The following is a 15682-nucleotide window of genomic DNA, read 5'->3' as shown; positions in this document are numbered from 1 at the left end:
TACTGTTCCAGAGAAACAACATAAAAAGGCCTGAAATACACAATGCTGATCAAAGTCTTCAGAAGTCTAGATCAGTCTGATTTTGTAAGGATTTGTGAGGAGCAGCAAAAAAGAAAAGAAAAAAAAACAGCAATGAAAAAGCTTTGCAGACTGCGTAAAACTGCAGTGCGTCATTAATACCTCAGCAGAAACCTCTTCAACAGACGATGAGTGAAGAACTGAACAGCTTTTTTCAGAGAGAAAATGTGTTTATGAGGTAAAAAAGGTTAAAGTCAGAATTTGCACACTATTCATGCTAAATAGCATGCAAGATTAGAATTACACTAAATCATAATACTTTGTCGACGCCGACAACCTAGTGGTTATTTCTCAAATGCGTTCACGGCGACCCGAGTTTGATTCCCGTCTCGAGGTCCTTTCCTGTCTGCTCTCTACTGTCCTCTCCAAACAAAGGCTCAAAAAGCCCATTAAAAATAAATAAATCATAATACTTTAAAATGAATATCTACTAACTATAAGTAACTTTGCAACTACATATTCTAATAAGTTAATCTAGTATTTAACTCTAACTTAACAGTCTACTAGTACTCTAATGAGAGTTAGTTGACATTTTGTTGCAAAGTTACTTACAGTTAGTAGAATGTCGAAAGTGGACCATCGAAATAAAGTGTATCCAGGATATTTGCTATACGGAAACTATAAGGGAACAAAATGGGCTTCCCTTTTTCTCGTCAAGCTTCTGCATTATTTCAACTTATTTTTAAAATGATTTTGTTTAGCAGCTTAATTGATGGAAAAACTACATTATCCATAATTCTGTACAGAAAACTGCACTCCAATCAGAGAGTTGCAGCAAGCAAAACATGCACAAAGATATATAAATATAATGTCACAAAAAAACTTGTCTTACAACAACTCTCTCCTGTCAGATGGCCTATTCTGGGTGATGCAACGTGTTTGTGTTAGTCAGTGTCAGTTCTCCAGGGCCGAGACAGGCGTCTGTCTGACTCCTACTGAAGCGTCCCTGTACAGAGGAGGATTTCAGGATAACACTCAGGAGAGAGATCTGCGTGCCAAGGGAGATTTCTCTTTATATAAGAAATGAAGTTTAATTCAAAATATGGTCCCACTTTATATTAGGTGGCCTTACATTTAAATTAATCATTTGATACAATGCACTTAATGTGTGCATACATGTTTTTACACTGTACTTATATTTTAAAAAATACCTGCATGTAATTACATCTGTTATTAATTTCTGTAATTACATTTATAATTACACACTGTTGACCTTCCCTCACACCTCAATGCACCCTTAAACCTACCCAAACCACCAGACCTGTCACTATCCCACCGCAATAGTGTTCTGCAATATAATATGAACACAATAAGTATGTTGTAGTAGTTAAGGTCACCTAATATAAAGTGGGACCCAAAATATTGCTTTTATGTAACACTGCCTTTCAGGTGGGTGTATGTTCAGCCAAATGATTAATTAGATCCCATGTGAATTTAATTTTAGATTTAAGTGTTATCTTTATCTGTATGTTAGAGCACTGCTAAAAGTTTGACTATTTAATTAACTTTTTGCATATATTTTAAATGTTTTTTTTTCTAGCAAGAAAAGAGACCGAAATGTTTATGACCTTGATCTTGTCACTGTTCTAGGTCACTAATGACTGGTGGTCCACCTAAACCAACGTGGACATCAAATGACCATAAATGAGTATGTTGGACCAGCCTGAAACCATTAAAACCAGCTAGCACCTGAAGCAGGATTTTAACAAGGTAAACACTGCTGATAGAGGTATAACAGTGACTCATCCATTTATCCTCCAACTTTAATATGCACAAAATGCATTAATGAAAATATTAATTTCCCATTCATGAGAGAGAAAAGGATGCCACGGTGGCTCAGTGGGTTTGAGTTTTGACAGCCTTTTTGTATGGATTCTGCACGTTCTCTCCACGGTCTGCCTGAAAACAAATAATGTGATGCCAAACCCCCTCGTGGAAGAAGAACGGCACCGTGTTTACAACTGAGACAATGAGTGCTTAACGTCTGATGCATATGACACACTGAAATACTTCAGAATTTTCTAAGTCATAATTTGGTTGGTTGAATTCAACAGGATGTCCGGGAGACGTGTGTGTCTCGTTCTTTAACGGTCCGCCTGGAAACAAATGCCGTGATGCCAAACCCCCTCATGGAAATGACAATGAGCGCGTATCAGAAACTCCAGCTAAACGTATGTTCGCGGCTCCACTGTTGCAGTAAACTTGCACAACTTTCTTGAATTAATCATTTATTAGATGCATGCCAGTCTGTTATTGTAAGGACATCGACTTCACCCCTAAACGTGACGCGGAACAAAACAAACTGTGATTGGTTGCGTTACATGTCAGTCAAACATCCTCTTGGGCGGTTCCTGGCCAATGAAAGCTGTGATAAAGTCCAGACCTTCTGCCGTCAGTCTGAAGTTCTGGCTACGCGAGACTAAACGATAAAACGCTAAAATATTAAACTTGTCAAAGTGTACTTGTCTAAGATGCAATTGAAGATTTGCCAACCCCAGCCATCATTAAAGACCAACAAACACATGACATCAAAGTCAGAGGATCACTATTTACCTAGTAGAGCATAAAACTTTCATTAACAGAGTGCTTCTCTGCTTTAATCCATGCACTGTGTGAAGGACTTATGAATAATTCACTATCCCATGACAAGTAAAGCTAGAAACATTCTCATCCCAGCCTAGTAACCAAGGAGACCGGCGGATCTACCCCTCTCTGAAACCACACAACAAACCTTCCTGAATAATAATTCATTTAAAATCATATCCTTACATTAGAAGCTTCATCCTCAGCAAAAAGACAAACTTAGAATGGCATTATCCAGCTAGTGTTCTACTACGGCCAAGCAGTTCACTAGCATCATCCAACCCGGCCCACATCCAAGTGTGATGTCAGAAGCCAGATTCATGCCGCCCTGCAGCCGATTCCTACGATTTTATTGGTCATGTCAATCTGATTGCCTACACCCAACACTGATCCCTAAACCTACCCGTCACTGTAACCAATGAAATTGGTTTCTGGTTTCTGGTGAAGAGGTTTAGTGGGGAGTCACGAGGTGACATATTGTGCAAGGGGGCGTGGCTTCTGATGTCACACTTTGATGTGGGCGGGGTTGGATGTCCAGCTCCTATCTCTTTGAATAGAGAAACATCAAATTCAGCAAAGCTGTTCACCAAGCTTGCAATTAAATTTCATATTTGAAATCACCAATGAAATCTGACAACAAGTGTCTCATAAACAGACGCAACGAGTTTACCAATTGGCAACTGCCGCTTTTATTTAGAAGGCGGGACTTATTCTGCCATATTGGGCGTTGCACTTTCTCTCATTAATAGTAATATGAGTGTACCATCTTTAAAGTCTTTGCTACAATAGGCATTTTTTAACAAATATCCATGTGTACAATGTCATTTCACCAATTTATGAATGTAATTACAACATATTTTACCTACTTGTACAACATGTTTACCTAACTTATAGATGACTTGTACTAAACTTAGCTAACTAGCATCTGCAATATGTTCACGCTATATAGCCAGAGGAAACCGGGCTCAGTTTCGTCCCATTTTTGTTTGTTTGTTCTTTTTCTCCCTCTACTAATACCTTATTGAGTTTTTCATTCCTTGTCACAGTCGCTTCAGCTTTCTCACTTAAGGTTTACAGGGTGTAAATGAACAGCTGGAATTTTCTCTGTTAGGCTTCTTTGAAAAAATATCTTTTGTGTAAAGGGCTATATAAATAAAGACTTGTAGAAGTGATTTGATAGTTTCTCTGCAGCTCTCAAGGGCAGAAAGAAGTCATGAGAATAGAGTTGTGTACAGCAGCAGTTTAGCAGTTTTGAATACTGCAGCAAAAGTACTTTATTAGTCATGCTGACTTAGAGCTTTAGGCAGGAAAGTATTGTCACAGTTCGCAGGTTAAGAGGCAACAGATTCAACACTATAAACACACAATGACACACACATACTCATACTCATATAGTAATTCGTTTTTGCAGCAATATATGGTTCTGGTTGCTTTTCATAGGTTCATCTGATGCTGCGTCTGTAGCTGAGACTGTTTATCTGCCCTTGCTAGGGTCTGATGAGGATCTGATGTTGCACTCGAGGCGATGGAGAGCGAGCCAACGGATTTTTTTCCTTTCTCTCTTGCTCTCACTGGATGACGTGCAAAGTATCTCTCTGGTGGAATTTGCACGTGACCATCTGTGTCCGAGCCTGAAAACTCACGTTGTTGATGTCATCTTCACTGCTGGTGGTGGTCAGGCGGACACTCTTCCCCAAGCGGTCAGGAAACATGACCCTCTTTGGCTTATACAGAGCATTTAGGTGTTATTTTATGTGCCATGAACAAGTTAAAGCTGGACTTGCAGGAGCTAGACAGATTGCAAGGTCCTGGAAACAACCCTTTTTGGCACGGATTACTAATCCCGCTGCCTCTGTCTTCCCCACCATTTCCGGCAGTTGCTGCTTATTTCTCACTGTCTTTGGCTCCTTGGAAGTTGCAGTCTATATTGCCATCTAAACCCTGCAGGGTGACTTTGGCCTTGATTGGCAAGTCCTATCTCTTCAAGGGATATGGTGCTTTTTACCACCAAACATACAGCTCTGAAGAATGGGTGCTCAGCAGGAGGGTCGGTGGTGACTAAGAGACATCTGTGGTTAAAACTCACAGATATTAGGGAGAAGGAGTTCCTGCTGGACGCTCCTGTTTCACAGTTGACGCTTTTTGACAATGCTGTGAATGCTGTTTTTGACAAGTGAGACAGGCTGGCTCCCCCTTGGAAATACTGGGATCTGCTGACTAGTTCAGCAGCACATTCGCACCCCCGCAGAAGCTAATGCTTCCTGACCTGCAGGCCTGGAGGGCTGTTCCTGATCAAATGGCATGAAAATGGAGGGCAAAAACATATTTGCCTTTACCCCTGCTGTCCTTTGGATTCTGTTCTGTCAGTACCACTGGATTTGTATCAGGGCCCTGCGGCAAACGGACAGAGGGGGACCAAGACCCGCCCCAAATACCCTTACACTGGGCCCCTCCCCATACTTAGGCCCTGATTTGCATTTTGGGAGACTCTGAGTTTGTGGTAGGAGATTTGCTACCTGTTAGAGGAAGAGCCATAAAAGAAGTGCCTCCTGTTATGATGGATCTAAAAGATGCATATTTTCATATTCAGACTGTCCAAAAATGCAGGAAGTTCCTCGAGTTTGTTTTTGAGTTGCAAAAATTGTGGGCAGTTCCGAGTTCTTCCTTTCAGTCTTTGCCTTAGCACCCCATACCTTCACAAAGTGCATGGATGAGGCTAGGTTTGATAATAAACCTGCAGAAAAGTGTTGTGTTGCCAAGGCAACAAGCTATATCTCTGGGAGTGAATGTGAATTCATGTAGAATGTAGCCCTGGAGAATGGATGATGCATCCTCAGACCTTGGGTCTGATCTGGCGAAGGTTCGACAGAGCATAGGTACTGTAGATCTTTTTGCTTCAATTGACCAGTGCCCACATTACTTCTTTCTGTCTCTTCTATCACTTTTGGGGATGGACTCTCTGGTACATGCATGGTCCACTTGTATGCCATTTGGCTGATAAGTATGCCACCAGCAGTACTTGTGAGAGTGTGAGAAGACGGTGCATTTACTGCTGCTAGCATTGTATTGGCCATCCCACATTTGGGACTTCCTTGGGAGATCCTGATCAGAGCAGATCTACTTTCCCAAGCTCTGAGCACCATGTGAAATCCCCAGCTGGAAATGTGGAAACTTTGGGTTTGGCTTTTGACTGGGGCTCTTTTATTAGTTTTTTTTTTTTTTTTTTTTTTTTTTTTTTTTATCTGAGATTACAGAGCTCCTTGTACAAGGAGGATGGCTATGGTGCAGAGGGTGGAATTTGGAGCCAGTTTACTGCCCTGTTGGTTCAGTGCTAACATTTCTTCAGGGGTGTTTTTCTGCTGCCATGGCCCCAGCTTATACTCAATGTGTTTGTGGCGTCAATTGCTGCTGAACATGCACCAGCTGAAGATGTTGCTTTGGGAGGCATTCACTTGTTTCTCTCTTTATGCATGGGACAAGACAGCTGAGGCCTTTCCATCCTGCTTGTGTTCTATCTTGAGATCTACTGGATAGTCCAAGAAAGTTTTACAAGGCCTCAGTTTAAACCACTTGAGTCAGCTTCAGATTTTCAGATGGTTTTGTTGTTGGCCTTGACATCCCTTAAGAGGATTGTGAATTTATGGGCCCATCCATTATGGATTTTGCTCTCGGTCTACTAAAGGTTTTATTGTGACAGAAGCTTGGTAACCTACTTATGGTTGCTTCCAGTTTATTTTGTGCTCAAGTTGTGGTGTTGCTGTTATTTTTCACCCTGTCCTCTTCCATAAAGGTCTTTGTCCTGTGAGGGCTTTTGTCCAATTTCTTTTTTTTTTTTATCTCGACGTGGACTTGACTCCTGGTTCCCAGGTTTCATTGTTTGAACAGGTGTTTATGCATGTGATATATTGTCATTCACTTTGCAGTATAGGAATGTGGTATAGTGTTCCAATAGCATCAGCTACTGACGCACCATCGAGTGAACCTATAAATGGGAATGTCTTGGTTATATACTGTATGTAACCCTAGTTCCCTTAGTAGGGAATGAGACACTGAGTAGCTCTGCTATTCTCCTTTGTTACTGCTATAATTCCTTTGTAGAAATCTCTAAGAATTTTGGACCTCAGATGTTGCTAAACAAAATCAGTTTTAACCTAAAAGTTTAGCTTTGGTTCAAGTGAAAGCACTGAAATGGCACAACATTAGTTGAAGCTTTCTGCTGGAATCCTGTGGGTGTAGAGACTGTGCAGACGCCTCACCCACAAGATTAAATCAACGGGCACGAGGCAAGAGCTTTAATTCATCTTCTGCTCTGTCTGGCTCACTCTCTGCCCTTTTATTAATACACCATAAACTAAAGCAAATCAATCTCCATAACATACACTAATTGCTTTTAAAATATTGTGCAACATGCAGTCTATGAGCAAAAGAGATTTAGTCTTTCCATTTTCTCATCTCATCTGATTTCATCTTTAAATTCGGCTGACTGAAATTAGGAGCAAAAGGTCATCTGAACAATGTGAAAATACAGCTGGGAATGACTTAAATGCAAACGTCAAAGGTATCGATAGTGCAATGAATCCAACAAATTAAACCAACTAAAACTGGCCAGCCCTATGAAATACATAAAAGATACAAAACATACAGTATAGAAAGTAAGAAATTACCCTTGCTTTTGACATGCTGACTGCCAAACATTTGTGTCACCAGCCAATAGCTGCATACGTAGTATACTTATCTACTGTAACTTGACATCACAATTTTGATCCCACTCACATTCATATAAAGGTCATGCCAGGATTATAGCTGCCATGGAAACAGCCTTTTTAAAACCTTACAACACAAAGACCGAAAATCCATGTAGTCTGCTGCTGAGCACAACTACTGCAGTGTTGATGACTGACGTCAATACTTTTCAAAATTAAAGCACTACTTAAAACAAAACATTACTGAACCACAGACAACAGAAATGTTCAGTGGATTATGCTACGGGCTTGTAGAAGTGCTTTGTTCGAACTGCTTGTAGGTTATCTAGAAGATAGCTTGAGTTTCACAGCTTCGGCCATAGAAGCAATGGAAGTTTTCAGCCATGTTTTAGATATAAAAAGCAAGCTGAATGATCTGAGTTTTCTAGCTGGAGTGATGATGCATGACATTCAAAATTAAATGTAAAAAAATCAACAACAAAAATTCATGTCATGATTGACATCTTCTTAGAAAATCAGGTCTATGATCTTGAAATGAAAAGAAAACATGGAAACGTATACAGTTACAGACACGTATAAACATAAATCAAGATATCTTTCTATAATCTCATAAATTACATGATAATAAAACTACTTAGCAAACGCTTGCAGTCAGGGACGGATATATAGAACACGGTAAATGAACCTACAAAACAAATACACTGAATTCCACAGTTCCATTCCTCAGTTTGGCTGCCAATAGATTTATTAATAATCTGCAAAGCTAAACGTAACATTGCCATTTTGTTTCTTTATACATCCTCTCCCAGATGTTATATAATGGTAACGGTAGGAGATAATGATGTGTGTCGGATGATTCCTTAGATCTAGTATGAGTCCACATTTTTGTGGCTGAATTCAAAACCTTTTTTAAATGATCACTAAATGATCTATTTACTGTTCCAGATCACCCAAACAGTGAGCATTACTTGATTATTTTTTAATTATTTTCATATTTTCTACTTTGTTCATTTGTTTGTGCAATCTACATGTTTGTGATAATTGAGTTGATGAACAGAAATCAAGTTCATCATATAAATAATTTACGTGCAATTCACTGCACATTTTGTGTCTGTGACTTCATGTACATTGTTGGGTAAACCAAGGGAGATTAACATTCATATTTTAATAATATGAGAGATAGTTTCAAGCCTTACAGTCCTTACTCTGATATATAACTTAACCCCGAAAAAGGGGTAGAAGTTATATGCTGCAGTTTTCAGTCATTTTTGTTTATCAATAACATTATTTAACTAATTGTTTGATTCGTTTTAAATCCATAAATGCAATTTCGGGAGGAATGAAACCATCTAATCTTTCATTTAACTGCAGGAGCGTATAAGCGATGCTCACCTTGTTCCGGCATCAGCTGTTCCAGCGTCCCTCCATCTGTTTAACTCCACTAACATAATTTAAGTATCTTGCCATCCATACTTATCTTTCAAGCACTAGTAATCCCTGGAGTTACATCAGAGCTCGAGTTAAAGCCGAGCCCCTCCACTGAAGACAGCAAGCCAAATAAGTTTAGACTAAACTTTCAGGGAAACGTCACATTCAGCTTTGCAGCAAAATGTATAATGTACGTCAAGGTGCTAATTCTGCACTACTAAAGATCCATATTAGTCAACATACTTCACGTCTGCTCATAAAACAGCAGAAACACTTTGCTCCATCACTGAAACGACGCAAGAGACCTGTGCAAATATGTATCCAAAAATGCGAAATCTTACCAGGGAGTCCAAGCTTTCGCTTTGACCCGATTCAAAGTTTGGAAGCATATCATCTTGTGCAGGATTTTCGACTCTTTGTGCCTTATGCATAGCTGCATTGCCCATGGTGGATATACAAAGAAATCCTGAAACGATCAAAAAAGACTATTCCTTTGAGTTCCCATTTCTGGGCCCAACCGTGAAGCACCACACTATCCTAAAAGTTTACACAACTAGTCCACTCCATAACCTGTGTATCTCCAGTGCAGCCAACTACTGGGTGCTAATGCTTCTCCTACACTGTTAATTTGAGCCCTGGCTATTTTTACTCTCACCAGCCCAGCTATGCATGTCAATGTTGGTATGTTTGGGATGTGGAAACACGGAGGATGGCATGGCCAAAACAGGGAGACAAGGTGGGAGATTGCAGGGGCTCCTTCACAGCACCCAGAGCTCCAATGGCCACCAAGGATCATGTTAACAGAAGTGGCTCTGTCCAATGAGCGTGAAACAAACATGGCGGTTGAGTATTGATGATGTCAGAGGAGGGTGGGCGGGGAGAGTACATTCAAGGTTACTCTGTGACATTACTGTAAGTTACATAGCATTAATTACTTTTTATATAAAAAAGGTAACATCATACTGACAATTGTGTTGTGTAATAATACAGTAGGTGCTTGTTAGCGTTGTGTTTTTATGAAGAATTCACAGTGCAATTATGTGTGTATTGATGAATGTATTGATTTAACCTTCATGATCAATGATACAATTCATTTGTCATTCCTTTCCTTGTCCTTTGAGTTGTCATTTCTTGTAGTGTGTGTGTGTGTGTGTGTGTGTGTGTGTGTGTGTCTGTGTTTAGAAGAAAAGGTCGAAGCATGTGTGTGGATGTATGACATCTTTAACAAAGAGGCAAATTACCTTGTTCTCTCAAGAGCTGACCTTTAATAAACTCAACAAAAGACCTTCTCTACACAATACCCCAACTGTTTTGGCTAAAATATTTCTCATTCAATTAAATATTTTAGCATGGGTTTAACAAAGAGCCCATTCAAAGGTCTCATCCACTTAGTGCTGTTTTAGCACCACAATTGTAATCTGAAGAGACATAGAAAATTATCATTTTCAAAATACAATACCTTACGTTTCATTCTGTTCCTTACATTTACAATTCAGCACGAGTCGTTTTTGTGATATTTTAGAATGCATTTTTGTTATTTCCATCAATACTGCTTATCATATACAACTTAAGAATCTTTACAAGAATCTCTTTACCCTCTAACGACTGTCTTTAGTTTCTCATTGTTTGGCAGTTGTCTGTTTAGAAGACTTGTATCTAAAAAATGGAGTAAAGATAGCACTTTTGCTCATAAAACATTGATAGAAATTTCTCTAAACATCCCATTGCAACCCACCAGCTACACACAGCCCCTCCCCTTATTATGCACTATGCCTCTCCACTAAGTAAACATCACGTTCTTGTACTGAGAGAGGATTTTATCTCAATATTCCCCTTGCTGCATCTAAATTAGAGGACCTAATCTTTTGGTTTGGACAGTCAACAAACTCCTTTAATCTGTAGTAAACCATATGGCCGAGGGGGGGTGGTGGGGTGGGACACTTGGAAAAGAGCTACTCACTGCTGTTGTGGGAGAACATGACCACTAGCACACAACCGAATCAGGCAGAACTCTTCAGCTGTAAAACGCACTTATGTAACAGAAGCCAGTTAGTAAAGAGTTGTGTGAGTAAACCTCACTCCCCTGGCCTCAAGTGGGACAATAGGACTGATGCTAGAGACTATGGTCTTTAGTGTCCTTATTAGTGAGCCTATCTCCCATGCCAGTGACACTGGTCTGAATCCCACTCAGAGTGGAAGTGAGTAGGACAGTTACATTGGTGCCGTGACCTGGATTTGGGGGGGTAAGTGTAAAGGAGGCCAGCTAGTAAAGAGCTGTGCGAGTAAACCCCCCTGGCCTCAAATGGCACAATAGGACTGACACTAGAGACTAGTGTCCTTATTAGCGTGCCCACCTCCCATGCTGGTGAAACTGGTTTGAATCCCACTCAGAGCGGCGGGAAAGTATAGGACCAGTTAAATTGGTGCCGTGACCCGGATTAGAATAAGGTTTAGGGGGGTGAGTGTAACGGAGGCCAGCTAGTAAAGAACTGTGCAGGTAAACCTCACCCCTCTGCATTCAATAGGCACACTAGAGGCTGTGGTCTTTAGTGTCCTTTTTAGCATGCCCGCCTCCCATGCTGGTGACACTGGTTCAAACCTCGTTTGGAGCAGGTGTGCATGGGATCAATCACATTGGTGCCGTGACCCGGAATGGAAGTGAGTGTAACGGAGGCCAGCAAGTAAGGAGGTGTGCAAGTAAACCTCACACTCTCGACTGATGCTAGAGGTCGCAGTCTTTAGCATCTTTGTTAGTACGCCAACCTCCCATGCTGGTAATGCTGGTTCGAATCCTGCTCAGACCAGGTACATTTACATGAATTTATCATAACACATTAAACTCAACATCTATTTGTGTTTGCCAGTACAAAACTCATTGCCACAGTACTGGGGTGTTTTGAGTGATTGCAAGGAGTTGCTATGGGGTTGCTAAGATATTCTTATTTAAAAGATTGCTAGGCTGCATCTGTGCAGTTCCTAGGGCATTGCTAGTTAGTTGCTAGGGTGTTCTGGGTGGTTGTCCACCCTCAAATCTCCTAGATATTGCTGTCCTCCTTCAGTTTAATAGCCCTGGCATCATTATGGTTGTCACAACAACATCATTGATAGAAATTAACGTTTCATGGAAGTGATTCTCTCTATAACACATCTACAGTATGGTACAAAAGTACAAAAAAAAAATCTAACAAATAAATGTCTGAGATTATGTTTCCATAGCAACTCAGGCATCTGCACTGCAACACATATTAAAACACCAAACATGTCCTTGATGTTGCTACAAAGCAGAAAGTCTGAAGTGATGATGCACTTTATTACCTCTGGACAAAGACAAAAAAATATGCTAATCTCCTCTGCAATGTAATGTAGGTCAATCATTTTGCTTAGTGCATTTCAAGCAATACTATTTAAAATAAAGAATACGAAAAGTGCCACACTTTCGATCATGAAAGCATCATGAGAGGTTTTTGAGAAGAAGCTTTGACTGTCTATTACTTCAGTGTTAATTTTGACAGCAAATTTTGATTTAGTTTTAGTCTTAGTCTTTTGACTAAAATGCCATTTAGTTATTGTCATATTTTAGTCATCGGAAGTTGTTTTAGTTTTAGTCTGTTTTAGTCGACTAAATCTACAGTAGATTTAGTCGACTAAAATCTAATTTAGTTAAATTGTAATGCATTAAGCATTTCCAATAGAAATGCTTCCACAGATCCAATACACTGATATATGTACATCTGATATTCCCCAAACTGTTTATGTTCACCCAACTGTACTTTGCTCGCCAAGTGTAAAAACACGCAAAGATCAAAATTCAGTAAATTCACACTTATCATTGAGGTACTATTATAGTTTTAGTTTAAATTTTTTTATTAGATTTGATTTTTAGTTTTTCTGCTTTCATTGTAATTTTAGTTAAATTTTTTAGTAATTTTTTGTGTTTATGTCTTTTAGATTTTGCTTTAAAATGTCTATAAGTTTTTATTTCTGTTTATTTTAATACCTCAGGTTAAAGCTTAGAAACTATGAAATAAAATAAGTTTACATTTTTATATATTTATATTTTATTTTAGTTAATGTTTATTTCAAGTAATGTAGATTTCTTTGGTTTTAGGTTTAGTTAACTATAATAAACCTTATACTTGTACAATATATTGAATAATGTGTCCAATAATGTTCTTAGTCTTTCCTTCCTGTGACAGAAGATACAGTAGTTTACTATGAATTAAATATAAATTAAATTAAATACAGTTTATTGTTTAAACAAAATAACAATAATGAACAGGGGGAAAAAAATAATAATTATAAACCATACCGAAATACACCGTGACTCTTATTCTGAAATGTCTGCAGTCTGCACTGTAGTCTATTGTAGAAGCAGGCTACTCTTGAGGGAGATAAAATATGCATTTCTTACAAACGTTTAAAACATACTACCATATAAACATAGTAAACATTGTCATAATTCATCAACAATAGCTTATAAGCAATCGCATGACATAAATATGCGCTATTCAATAATTGCGCAGCAGTCAGATGTGCTGCTGCACGAGCCTAGAGCGCGCAACAGCGCCGCGTTTCCCGCAGTTAGATCAGCACATTACAATTCAAATGTGCGCATCTTCCACACATGACAGCAGTCCTGACTGGATATCTTCCCAAATCGTCCCTCTCTTTCATTTTCGTCTCGTTTTTATTCATTGACGAAAATTAGAGTAGATTTTAGTCATAGTTTTAGTCATTCAAAACACATTTTTATTTAGTCATCGTCTCGTTTTCGTCCGTGAAAAAATGTTGTTGACGAAAATTATGACGACAATTATTCGTCAACGAAATTAACACTGTATTACTTAAAATGCAAGAGTTTGCACAAAAGTAATAAAGAGCTGCAAATATCTTCATAAAGTTAAATAAACAGAAAAAATACTTATATTACTGTAATGTGTATTACTGAAAAAGAAAATTCTCTTTTTAGTGAAAGAGAGAAAAAAACTTTCAAATCGAACCAAACACGGTTCACATTACAATCTCTAGTATAAAAGTGTTCTCGAAACAAAGAGTGGGTTTGGAATGATGCAACGTTACGATTTTGGGATGAACTATTAATATAATCCAAACTAAAAAGTTTGGAGATAATATTGTAGATTACTGTGGAGACGACCACACTGACAAAGGCTCATTTTATTTGCATTTTGCAGTAATGTTTGTCATTATGTCTGGAGGTTGGTGATCGGTCAATGCGACCAAGTTCTGAGTGAGACGACTGTCAAATATTCTACAGTTGAATGAACATCACATTTTACTGCAATATGTGATGTTCTCACTAAAAACCCAACCACCACACAGTTATCTGCACTAATACACCCAGCCAGGTCACTTTGCAACTATACTGAGAAAAATAATGACCTGCACATTCAAATCCACACAACTAGCTTTCAGTTTGAGTTCAAGACAAATACTATACCAGCAGGGTCTACAATTAACTTTTCACTCACCAGATACTGGCTACTAAGTATCTGGCCATTTAGAAAGTCGACCATCCAAAACAAAATGATCGGAAATAAGACAGATTATCAAAGTCACAGTTAAGATTTAAATTGATTTATTATAAAATTGGATTCATTTGAATCCTACCTGTCACAAAACTCTCAGTGATGCCTCTTACAAACATCATTTATTTTGTAAGATAACTCAATCAGAAATGAAGGTTTAATGGTAAACTCGTCAAAGATTAGCGGACAGTCAATGCATAAAGTGATCAGCTAGTGTCAGTGTAGTGAACAGCATACTGAGGCCTCTCTATTGAAATCTATTAAAAAAGCCAACTTTTTTTCCATTTTAACGAAAATATCATGATGATTAAATTATACTGCAGCACTTCATGATTATTCAATTCCCATTCCTTCTGCATCAGATGCTATTTCCACAGAAAATATTTCTCATTAAAATCAATGGGTTTACCATTAACGTCGCAATAAAGATGCTAAAGAGTGCTAAAGTATAAGAGTCACATGACCATTTATCAATGGTGGACGAAGTACACAAATCAAGTACTTGAGTAAAAGTACAGTTACCCTAATAATACTCCAATAAAAGTACTTATTTTCAATTTAACGTAACTACATGTCTACACTCCAGCATTTCAACAGCTCATCATTTTACAGCAGATTTATTTCACAAATAATTGACAGTCATAGCCTAAATATGATTTTTATTTCAGTACTAAACTTTTATTTCAGTTAAGTGTTTGTTGAAAAGTGTTAGTAACCTATCAGTAACGCACGTTCAAGCTCCGGCAATATCCCGGTTCTCGGCTCGTTTTAACCGAAACATTGAATCAGTGAGTTGCTGATTCAAGAGCTGCAATCGGATCAGTCCGATTTGCAAATGAATCATTCAGTGCGAACCAATTCAACAGAATCATTGGAAAGAATCAGCTCGTTCACGAGTCTCAGTGGTGTAACTCGAATAGCTCGAATAACAAGGAACTGTGATTTTATAAAATGTAGTGGTGTAAAAAGTATGATATTATGTTTTAGAATGTAATGTTGGATAAGGAGTTATTATTTATTTCAGCATTGTGTTGGCATTAAAGGGGTTCTTGATTATGATTTCACTATTTTAACTTTAGTTAGTGTGTAATGTTGCTGTTTGATCATAAACAACATCTGCAAAGTTACGACGCTCAAAGTTCAATTCAAAGGGAGATATTTTAATTTACAGAAATCACTTTTTAAGGACTTCAACAAGCTTCTTCCCGGGTTGGTGACATCACAAACCCCAAAATTTACATAAACCCCGCCCCCGAGAACACACAACAAAGGGGGCGGGGTCATGTTGGGCTGCTTTAGAGAAGAGGAAGAGTTGTTGTAGTAGAGTGTTGTTGTCATGCCGTC

General features: G+C 38.6%; 1 protein-coding gene across 7 annotated transcripts in view; it reads right to left on the bottom strand.

Annotated features, from left to right (window-relative positions):
• ank2b (ankyrin 2b, neuronal) overlaps window positions 1-15682 on the bottom strand; it is an 85944-nt gene that overhangs the window by 68472 nt on the left and 1790 nt on the right. The window lies entirely within an intron of this gene.

Source organism: Megalobrama amblycephala, linkage group LG3, assembly GCF_018812025.1.
Source record: "Megalobrama amblycephala isolate DHTTF-2021 linkage group LG3, ASM1881202v1, whole genome shotgun sequence".
NCBI classification, from domain to species: domain Eukaryota; kingdom Metazoa; phylum Chordata; class Actinopteri; order Cypriniformes; family Xenocyprididae; genus Megalobrama; species Megalobrama amblycephala.
Note: the sequence above shows the minus strand (reverse complement) of the source record. Positions and strands in the feature narration are given on the sequence as shown.